General features: G+C 43.1%; 1 long non-coding RNA gene across 2 annotated transcripts in view; it reads left to right on the plus strand.

The window, feature by feature from the left end:
• Positions 1 to 4,015: 4,015 nt before the first annotated feature.
• LOC126525184 (uncharacterized) overlaps positions 4,016 to 11,083 on the plus strand; it is a 15,824-nt gene continuing 8,756 nt past the window's right edge. Inside the window, exons 1-2 of one of the 2 annotated variants that reach the window (XR_007598147.3) lie at positions 4,016 to 4,175; positions 10,332 to 10,413. This is a non-coding gene — a long non-coding RNA (uncharacterized lncRNA). Of the gene's footprint in view, positions 4,176 to 7,337; positions 10,414 to 11,083 lie in introns of those variants that run through there. The other variant, XR_008611103.2, reaches the window with a different exon arrangement.

An 11,083-nucleotide genomic window follows, 5' to 3' on the forward strand; every position in this document is an offset into this window, starting at 1 on the left:
TAAAGCTTATTTAAAACACAGGACACAGTACGTAGAGGATAATGGTTGTAAATCTGAAGTGCTTTCAGTGACGTCATGTGTACCCCAAGGAAGCGTTCTAGGCCCGCTGCTCTTTTTAATTTATAATAGTGATTTGCCGGCTGCTATTTCCGGAAATGTCTCTGTCAGGTTTTCACAGATGACTGCATTCTTTTTAAGAGCATAAATGAGCGTAATGAGCATTACCTCTTACAAAACTCGCTATTAACCGTTCATCAATGGTGCCTTAAATGGAATATGAAACTTAACTTAGATAAGACTGTCATCTTGCGAATTTCGCGCAATAATCAGGTTTCTCCTTTCTCTTACAGCCTTCTAAATCATTCTATTGTGGAGGTCACACATTACAAATATTTAGTAGTTACAATAACAAACGTTTTAACCTGGTCTGCGCATATTTCAGACATTTGTTCCTCATCATTTTCCAAGCTGCGCTTTCTGAGGCGGAAGCTTAGAGGCGCTCCAAGTAAGCTTAAACATCTTGCATACATAGCATTAGAGTACGCGTACCATTTACCAGCTTGAGATGGTGCAAAGGTAAGCGATTAGGTTTAATTATAACAAATACAGAAGGCTTGATTCACCTACGACACTAATGAAAATGCAATGTTGTTCATCTTGTTCATGCATAACCTTTTGGCCCATAAACTGAGCATTTCGCATACCACAGTACTTAAACAGCTATCGTCTAGACGAACACACCACACAGGAAGACATTTACTGGAACCAATTTTTGCAAAAACTGAAACCTTCAAACACAGCTTCTTCCCGAGGACCATTTCCGACTGGAACTGTCTTCCGGGGGTCATTTTCCAGTCCCCTAATTTTGTTAAAGCTCTAGAATAGCATTCGTTTTAGTGGATGAGTGCTGCATATGTGCGTATATGTGTATATATGTATAAATATGGATATGCGTATGTGTATACATATTTTTGTGCTTGTTTTTTAGCGGCAATCTCTTAAACTGCCGTTCTTTTTCTTTCTTTTTGTGTCACAGTGAATTTCCATGCCTTGTATATCCCCTCCTGCATGGGCCATAACTGTTACCCTGCAGTATTCTGAAATGAATAAATAAGTAAATATTGAAGTTATGACATCGGGCAGTTTTTATATTCTGTGAGGGCATAAACACGCGAAGCGCTCGTAAGAGTGCGTACCTTATAAATCAAAAGTGACAGAGTATGACTACGTACCATACGATTGTCGAGTTTCTCATACCCTCGCACGACAAATTTGCTTGGGAGTTGATTGAAAGTTGCTTGAGTAACATATGCACGATGTTAATAGCTTGTACCATGCTTTTAATCTATTGCGCTTTATGTACTGCAGGCCTTGCCTACACGCACTCTGGCGAGGCAGGGGCTCAGAACAGTCCTCTATGCAGAACACGTGTAAACTAAGTGATCAGCGTTAAAGCATCTGAGAAAGACTCGCGGTGCAGCTTCTGAACTGCAGTTGTTGCCAAGGCATCAAAAACGGTCACAAGAAAGAGCTAGGTGTAAAGTACACGTGGCGTTACCAGGGCGTGAACTCGGCAATGTCATCGCAGAGTCGCCGTCTAGTGAGAAAACGTGACGCATACCGAGATGAGATACTCGTCTGACATCCTTGACGTCACGCAGCCAAACAATGTTCCAGGTTCCGGCGTGATGAAATGGCACTTTTGCGCTTACTTTATTCGTTCTACAGCACAAAAATTTCCACGAAGCACATCTGCTATTTTCATGTCACCAGGTGCATCATTCTGATGGACAGTATTAAAAAACAATAACGAAAAGCAACGTGCCATGAACGTAATTACAGTTTTCAGCTGTTTGATTCTGTTTCTGGGGTATCGTTTTTACGAGTGACGTCACACCTTGTTTTTTGTATATTTTTATCGAGAGACACCAGAAGCGTGATTGAGTAATGTCGCTATGATATTGTTACTGCGCAACCAAGAATGTCGCTAAAGTCACAAGACGATTAGTCGTGCCGAAGTGAATTCTGCCTCGACAGCCATCTTGTTTGTGTGTCGTTGTCTTTCTTGTAAATAATGCATGTACATCTTTATATCTGACTTATATATAATCTGTAGAGGTGAGAGGCACCAACGAGAGACAACAACGAAGCTCCGTATTGGTCGGCACTTTGGAGTGGACAACGCGACAAACGAAACAGGATCCGAAACGATGCGGCACACAGCAACGCCTACAAACCCGATGGTTCTCCTGGCTCAGCCAGGACAACCGCCGTTTTTACATAAGTAATGGGATATACAGGGTGCTTTTTTGTTAGCTGCACTAAATTTTTTAAACATTGTCTATGGTAGATACCACAATTCTAACCATCAATCTAACTTACTCGATGAGGTGGCCTTTGCTTCTATGAGAAATAAAAAATGTTCAACAAAGTAACTTAATTAACGCAACTATGTTAATTATGTTTCTAATTAACCTACGTTGCATATTTCAATCTACAAATTATAACCGCTGAGTTCGTACGTCCTATCCACTTGGAATGACTTCTCGGGACTGCAGCAGTTCCGAGATATAAATTTTCGTTGTGTCCGACAGAATGGATTGGCGTTCCAGTTATATTTTAGGAAATTCCTGTTTTATACATTGAAGCACGAAAGTAACTGCACCAGCAATGCATTTCGACAGACATTGTGCAAAATAATATCTCTGAACTGGTGCTGTCCAGTGATATTGTTCCGACTACATACGCCATGCAAACTCAGCGGCTATAATTCGTAGATTGAAACATGGGACTTAAAGTAATTCATTAGAAAAGGTAATTAGCGTAATTACCCGAAATCTTCAATTGAACATTTCGATTTCTTGTAGAAGTAATGACTCGCTCATCGAGTAGATGAAGGGATAGAGTCCTGCTACCCGCCATAGGTAATCCTTAAAAATATTGGTGCAGCTGAAAAAACACCCTGTATATACGATTACTTAGGTAAAAAGTATAATTTAGGTAATAGTTAACCTTTTTACTTACCCTGTATCATATTCTCAGGAGGCCTTCTTCTTCCTCTTCAGCATATGCGAAAATTAAATTCAGTATTTGCGGCACCCACTATATCACAAATTACATTTCTTATTCTATTATTTTAGTGTTCTACCATTTATGCGGTAGGTGCTTTCACACACACACACACACACACACACACACACACACACACACACACATATATATATATATATATATATATATATATATTGCTTCATAATCTACTGTTGTAGCATTTGCCTTTGTATTATCAGTTAGCTAATTCCAGTCAATTCCTAGCGTATTCCCATTCTTGGAGTCTTCCCGCATTTACTTTCTTTCTTCTTCTTTTTTTTTTTGTGCGCAGCAGCAAAAATGGCCCCCAAAGTTGCTTACCAAGTGTAACTGGAGATACGCTGATGTCCTCTGAGAACATTTCACATAACATTCAATTACATTTCGCTTTCTGAGAACTAATTGTAAGAGGCCTTACAGCATGTATCGCAGTACTTGAAATTTTTCCTCGTTGGACGCACAGCTTTTGATGCAATGCAAGGGAAATTCCACGACTGGCCCTCGCTGCTGCTCTCGCAATCCACACACTGTTCAGTTCTCTCCGTGTCATCGCGAGGCCACCTGCATAGTCGACTTTTTCACATGTTCGCGGAATAGGCAGGCGAACTCCGTATGGGGATTTATTCTACATGTATCGCAGGTGCAGGCTGCAGCTTGTGTATAGCCTTATTGCTCATTTTATACTTCATTTTGTGGCAGGCTGTGCGCCATACACTAAGGCAACAGACGTAGCGACAAAGCCATCCGGTCACCTGCACGTCAAGCATGATGCGCATATTTTCTTTTGTCTTTGTTTTATAACTCTCGCACATCCTGTGCGTCCCTTCTCTCACTCTCCTCCGGCACCAGCTGCAGCCCTGTAGGAACAGAAACCTATTCGCAGCGCGATTTTTCGAGCCCACTTTATTTTCGTCATTATCTGGCATTATCTGACACAAGGTTTCACCTTGGTGTAGCACTAGAAGAAGTGAGCAGCTGTCCTGCATTTTGCGCAGGAACACAACTGCCGATGAAGAAACTAGGCGAGATATCTTTTTCTCCCTGACTAACATACATCGTCCGCACACATATTGTTGGATAACAGTGTAAGTACCATCAATTCTTTCCCGCGACATCCCCCGGCTCTCAGTACTAGTAGGAGAAGGTAAGTTTTCACGATCACTTGTTGCCCCAGAAGCATGCCGCTCGAGTTATTGGATAGGCTTTTCAAGAACAAACGAGGCATTTAGTTCTTTCAAGCATGCTTCGATCTATACATTCCTGTGACGTAAAGGTATGCGTTTTCTGTTTTATGCATTTCTAGATGTCGTCAAACTCCTCAATCATGCCGCCCGCGTCGTTGCATCGGGCTCGTGCAGTTTCCCTTTTGCAACACTCAGGTTCACTGAAAAACATAATCGAATCAATGACGTAGCACTTCCTTTTGCATTTGGACTTTAAACACCAACGTAACCATCATTCATGCAAAAGAGTTATCTCAAATTTTGCAGCCTTTTCTTCTAATTTCGCGATTAAAACACTGCAATCATCAATTTCTGCTCCATGGATCATAAATTTGTGCGTTTAAACACGGCAAGCAATTGCTGCAAGTGAAGTGTATTTCTTTTGAACGTTCTGCCAATATACTGTAATGAAAAGTGCGCATTCATCGTGAGCAATTACAAATATATGTTTCTTATGCTTCAATAGCTTTCCTTTTTATACGTGGTTCTGTACTGCATATAAAAATTGGCATTCGGTAGTGTATGCTTAAACATCAGCAATATATAGTTGATATATAGCTTAACTGCCCGTTGAAGTTACGTTGCTTATACATCGCGGATTTCAAGGAATCTCAAGCCAGACCTTGGCAATAACACGAGAAAAATAGCGCAGTGACAATTACTCACTGCTTCTGCTGGCTCTTTTGGTGATGACGTTCCATTCAATATTCCCTAGATATTTGAGAGGCACCTCATTAGTTTGTGTATCTAGCTATACAAGATCACTTCTAGATGGAATAGAAGATTCCATTGCCAGGGGTTCCCTGGGCTGTGCGATCTTTCTCCATACTTTGTTGTGTGCGTATCACACTGCTGCTCGTTTTTGTTGGCGTGTAAATGCTTACGCATTTTCGCATTAGGCAATGGCTATTTCTATTGGCTACTGACACCTTCTCTATCTGCACTTTAAAAACAAAAGGGGTATTCAAGTTGTAAAGGTTGCTGTATCAGTGGAGCAGCTACTTGACAAAATTCTACGCTTTTCTTAGTGTACATGTACTCTAGGTACTCCCAACACTGCCTCTTTCAGAGGAGGTAGTAGCACAAGAGTACTTCAGCTTTACTCTGTGGAAAGAGAATAACTGGAGTTCTGCTAATTTTACTGTATTACAGCTGGTTATAGAGTGAGTGCCGAGAAATTTTTTACTCTATTGCAACTTGTTTGAGTAACTACAGTGGTGCTGATTTTTCTATGTTGCAGCTATTTGATGCAGTTTCGCTCTTAGTTGTAAAATATAACAGCATCTGAAAGGTTGCTTCACCAATCACGATTATGCCTACATACGTGGCAGTACTTATTCCAGGCTATCCAGGGCATTGTACAAGAGTTAAAGGCTCAAAAGGCCACCTTCAGTTACGTAAAACTTTCATGGTCCCCGAGTGGGCCTAGCCAGGTGACGTGGAGTTTGCTTACGTCTATAGTGGACCAAATAAAGTTGTTTCACTCACGCATATAAAATGGGACATTCCTGTATTTCCAATGTCTCAATTGAGATTTTACTGACTATTATTTTACAAGGAAGGGTGCAGCTGCATCAAGCTCACAAACCCTGCAAAAAGCTCTTGGAATGCTGAAAAGAACGTATAGTTGTCAGCTAAATCAATTTAAATATCACCTGACTAAAAATCAAGCACATATATTAAATGATTTGCACGTTTTGATGAACTCGGACCATGTTCTAGTAATGCATATACGCTAAATAATGAAGACCCAACACAAGTTCACCAACAAATTCAGCCACGGGCAATTCAACACTCTTGCAGGCAAAGAAAACCTTGCTTCAATCTGCTGGTGATTTACACATAAAAACAATGGCTTGACACGTGCTCTACTGGCCTGGAACATGCAAAAAGGTTTAAACAAACGAGCATTCGTTTTGCCAACGCACACTTTACAACAAAAAAACAGAATAACAAATCAAAGGATAATTTTATATTTAATAAAAAGAAACAAGGAGATTTGTCAGTAAGGTTCCCGCAAATTGCAGGGTTCGCCCTTGCACGCGAAATTACCCTGATTGCGCTTTGTACAATACTGCAGCAGAACTGATAGTTGGGCGAGTTGGTACGAATTCATAGTAAAATATTTTTGCGCGCACAATTGACAAGGACACAGGGAAGGGGGACACACGAGCGCTTACGGTGGGATTCCCCGAACACATTACCGTCAGAGTGGCCGAAAAGGTAATAAATATAGTAAAGGGTGTACAACCCACAGATTCAAGGAACAGGCTTAGCACGAACAAAAAACGCCTTGCAGTTGTACCTTACGTACATTATTTTTCCCATGGGCTAAAGAGTGTTGCCAGCCGGTATGGCGTTGAAGTGGTTTTCAGCGCTCCTAACAAGGTGCAAAAACTGTGCCAAGCTATTTCCAATAAATTAGACAATAGGGTAAAATAATGCAGCTGCGGTCTAAAAGACGATCAAAAATTCACAAAATGCAGAATAGGTGTTGTGTACCGGCTTCCATTGACCTGTGGCAACATGTACATAGGACAAACCGGTCGGTGCATAAACACCCGTCTAAAAGAACATGAACGTTCTCTTGGTAAAGAAAATCATTCGCACTTGTCGAACCACTGCAATCTATATCATTGTGATCCGGTATTTTTTAACACTGACATTTTGTTTTCAGATAAACATAAACCAACACGTGAAATCACAGAAGCATTTCATATCAAAAAGTGCGCTGAAAGATGCATAAGCCAACCAACGGTTGTAATCACTGAATATGAATTCGCTTTTTTTTAAATACTGCTTGAACCTTCTTAATCTGTTTTTAATCTGTTTCTGTTTTACTGACCACTCTTATTGGACATGCTCAGCGCTGATATCTGGGGTGTATATGTTCTATATCTTTCCGAAAATAAAATAGTTCTGAGTAAGCGCTCGTGTGTCCCCCTTCACTGTGCCCTTGTCAGTTGTGCGCGCAAAAATATTTTACTATGAAATTGTACAATACTGTCACGTTGTGCGCGATTTGATCACGTGGTGCGTGGTCTGCGAGGTGCTGTGCGGTGCGTCGGCGAAATTATGCGAAGGCGAGGAAGAAGGCACAGAGACAATGCTGCTGGCGTCTGGCGGACGGGAGATAAATAAAAAGTAGAAAACCGGAAATAAAAACGAACATGTTCGGCCAATAGCCAAATTACACGCGAAGAACGAGGAAAAGGAAAAAGTGCTGAGAGAAGCTCGCGGAGAAGCACCAATGATACAAATTTATTCCCTTAGCACATACGTAAAATCTGCCCGAATCTTTTTCAATCCCCGCGAGTATGCAGCATTGACATCTGCCCACGTCATGGTCATCATAATCAGCGGCATCAGCGGCACCTAAACGAATAGTGGCAGGCCGCGAGAGCTCGTCGGGTTCTGGTCCCAAAGTCCACCTTCTACCTGGCTACTCAACGTGCCTGGTGCTTCCTCTACAGACCACGGTCCGCTTTACCTGTGCCGTGACGAGTTGCAGATCTGCGCATTTTGTTGGTTATCCGGGGCCAGACTGCACCGGGCCTACCCTGCCGTTCTCTCTTCGACCGTCTATGACCCGTCCGCACGTTCCACGCTCGCTGCTGCCGTCATCGTGAAGTGGGATCTACCGATTCGCCGCCCGTACATCGACGCCAACTGGCTCAACACTCACAAGCAATATTTACCGCGGCGTAGGACTCTTTAGTTCTGTGGGACTTTATTTGTCGGCTAGCATTAGGCAAGTGCACATTTCTAACATGTTTTTCTCGCACTCATCTACGCAGTTATTCTCACTCCTCTCATTATTGTAGCCAAATATATATATAAATATATATAGTCAGTCAAATATGCAAATGGACTCGTTCCTCTCGGCAACGAAGGTTTCTCCTCCGTTACTCTGATTTCTCGAGCCTTTCCTAATAAACACGAAATAGTGAAAACAGTGAACATATCAAATAAAGTGCGTTGAGTCTATAAAGTACCCTTTCACTTTCATAGTGAATGGATAGATTGCAAATAACGTATGCAATATGATCATGTTTTCTCGGCTGCGTGTGCAACAGAACAGCTACGGCAGCAACCAGTACACTCTGGAGACGTCGCTAAGAGTGTATCACTTATTAGTGTGAATAGAAATCTGCATAATTCCGCGTGCAAAAATGAGAAACCACTTGAAAGAAAATTCTACAGCTCAACTCAATGTTGGTTGCACATCCGTCACGTAGTCTCGTTCACCGTCCAGCGTTTGGGGAGCATCTAGGGGACAAGCTTTCGTTTACAGTAGAGCGTTTAGGGATCCTCTCACAAATATGAAATCTGTAACATTCACGATGGTTGTAAGTCTGATGAAGATGAGAAGTGGTCCAAGGATAGGCATCTAATAAGCACACGTTTCTGGCATGCATTCATTTCTGATAAGCCAGCCATGTGTTAGCTTATTATTAGCCTCAAGTAGAATAAATCATCGAAAACTGTTGCTTGAATAAAAGCGCCAACCTTGCTGCTCGTTTCCTTCTATTTGATGTGGTCCGGCAATGCTTCCTTCAAATCTCGAAGGCACGGTTCACAAAAGAAAAAGAATCTACAATTTTCTTCTAGCACCCATAAGGATCCCGGTACGTCAGCTTATCGTTTCGTAACTTGGAGGCCTTCGCTACTTGAGAGTGCATGAAGAGGCATCCGAAAAAGTGGTAAAAAACACAAGCATGATAGCGCACGCGTTCAGCCTACAACTGCACGCACCTACGCAACTACGGCACTACGGGGCTGCTGCCCTGCGGGTACGGAAAGACGGAATACTCAAATACGGATACAGAGTGATCAGCAGTGTCGCAGATCATGCATCGTGGGAAGGACGCAAATGGTGAACGCCAGTGACATGCACTAATATGAAAGATAAGGTGTATATAAGCAAAACAACAATCAGAATGGGTCTTCGTTCCTCCTCAGTGCCACGGTTTGATGCCCGGTTGCCATCCGCTACTGTGCGGCAACGCCATGTGCTAGACTACCGGCAATGCACGGTCCCCTTCGTCGCAACCGTCAGCACCAGAGCAACCGAACGGCGCACCAGAAATTCATCAAGCGTGACAAGGCTCCGCGTGAAAGTGAGGGCGAAGTCTGGCGTCAGTCGGGGTACTCTCGCCGTCAGTGCGCGGGGCGAGATAGCAGCGCCCCGGTGTGGCCCGGCAGCCGCTCCGGTCATCTAAGCCGTGGTCCTTTTACTTTTTTTGGCGGACAGTACACTGTTTTCACCATGCCTTTATTGTGAAAATACCAAGTGGACAAGCAACGGAAAGCTTTCTGTGTGCGTGAGAGAGCCTAATGCACAGTCATAGAAAGCTGACTCTAGAAACCGACGATGACTGTGCGTCATATGAACGGCGCATCGTTCCTCCGGTAGACCGGAATACCTGGCGACCACAGTATGTACGAGTGCTTTTCACTTATGTACACGCTGTTAGTGAGCCATATAGCGCGAAGTTGTGCGCTAAGCGTGACATTTCAGTGCTTGGGTTGTGCGACAGTGTTGGTGTCATGGTAACCGTGAGCGCAGGCTTTGTTATCTCTCATCAGTCTTGAAAATGCTTTTGATTAGTATGTTTATGTTCCTTCCAACGCACTATTTTATTCCTTTTCTAGAAAACATGGCCCAACGGGGCAGCAGCAGTAACCAACCAATTTTCAGGTTGCTTCACTGGAGAACAAACTAGCTCCCTCTGAGAACCGCGCAGTTGAAATCCGCTGGCCGTAGAGTTCTTGCGGCTAATTTTATCTAATCTTTACCACACCGTCATGAGTGTGAAGAGAGTGACACTTCTTCCGTTGAGAGGGTGGTGCCCTTACCTCACCACGACCTCTTCGTTTATTGCTATAACAATAACACGCACACTCCAAGCACATTTTCGCCATGGCACCAGCTTTTTCGTTTATTCACGCTGCCGCAAACACATTACTGTACGCCAAGCGTGTTAACATATTTTTTTCTCTCCTGCTGCCAATCAGCATACGCAGAAAGGCCCTGGATTGAACATGATTTGGGGCTCCCTGTTTCTCATCCTCACAGCAGTGCTTGTCACTGCACTGGGTAAGTTTCCCATTCATGCTAACGGGCGCTATAGGAGCTTAACAAAAGCTTTGTACAAGTGTGGCCAAATAGCCTCGCTTATTTAAAAGTAAAGCCAATAAAAGTTGCACAACATAATTACAATTTATCGTCACTGCGTAGCACGTGACTGCTTTCTTTGTAATAGCCACTACAGTGAGTGCGACGCCAGATTTAGCTTGACTTAGGTGTTAGCAGCTTGTATAAAGTGCAAAGCAGCAGAGGAACGTCCCCGGGGCCAAATGAACTGCTATCACCGGTCAGCTCTGGCATTTTTCTCACATTTTACCAAACGCCAATGGCACGTACGCAGAAGCTCGTGAGAATTGGTCAGAGTTTGCCACCACAAAAAATAAGAAATAAGGAACGATTCGACCCTCCTTGTAACTAGCGGGGACAGGTGAGCTGTAATATTCATTTTCATTTTTCGTGCCGTTGGTTTTGTCGACAAGCTCTTACCGATTTACGACGATAGCATCAGCATTGTCCCCCTGTGCATATCATAATTATACTTTATCGTGCTTTTCTTATAGACGATGTTTTTCTTTGTGAGCTACCCCCACCTTCCCGTATAGCGCATGCCACCGTGTGTGCATTCGTAGCCTCCTTCATAGGCTGATCCCGAAGGTTGAGCAGTCTAAAGCCATTCGCT

Source organism: Dermacentor andersoni, chromosome 3, assembly GCF_023375885.2.
Source record: "Dermacentor andersoni chromosome 3, qqDerAnde1_hic_scaffold, whole genome shotgun sequence".
Classification (NCBI taxonomy): domain Eukaryota; kingdom Metazoa; phylum Arthropoda; class Arachnida; order Ixodida; family Ixodidae; genus Dermacentor; species Dermacentor andersoni.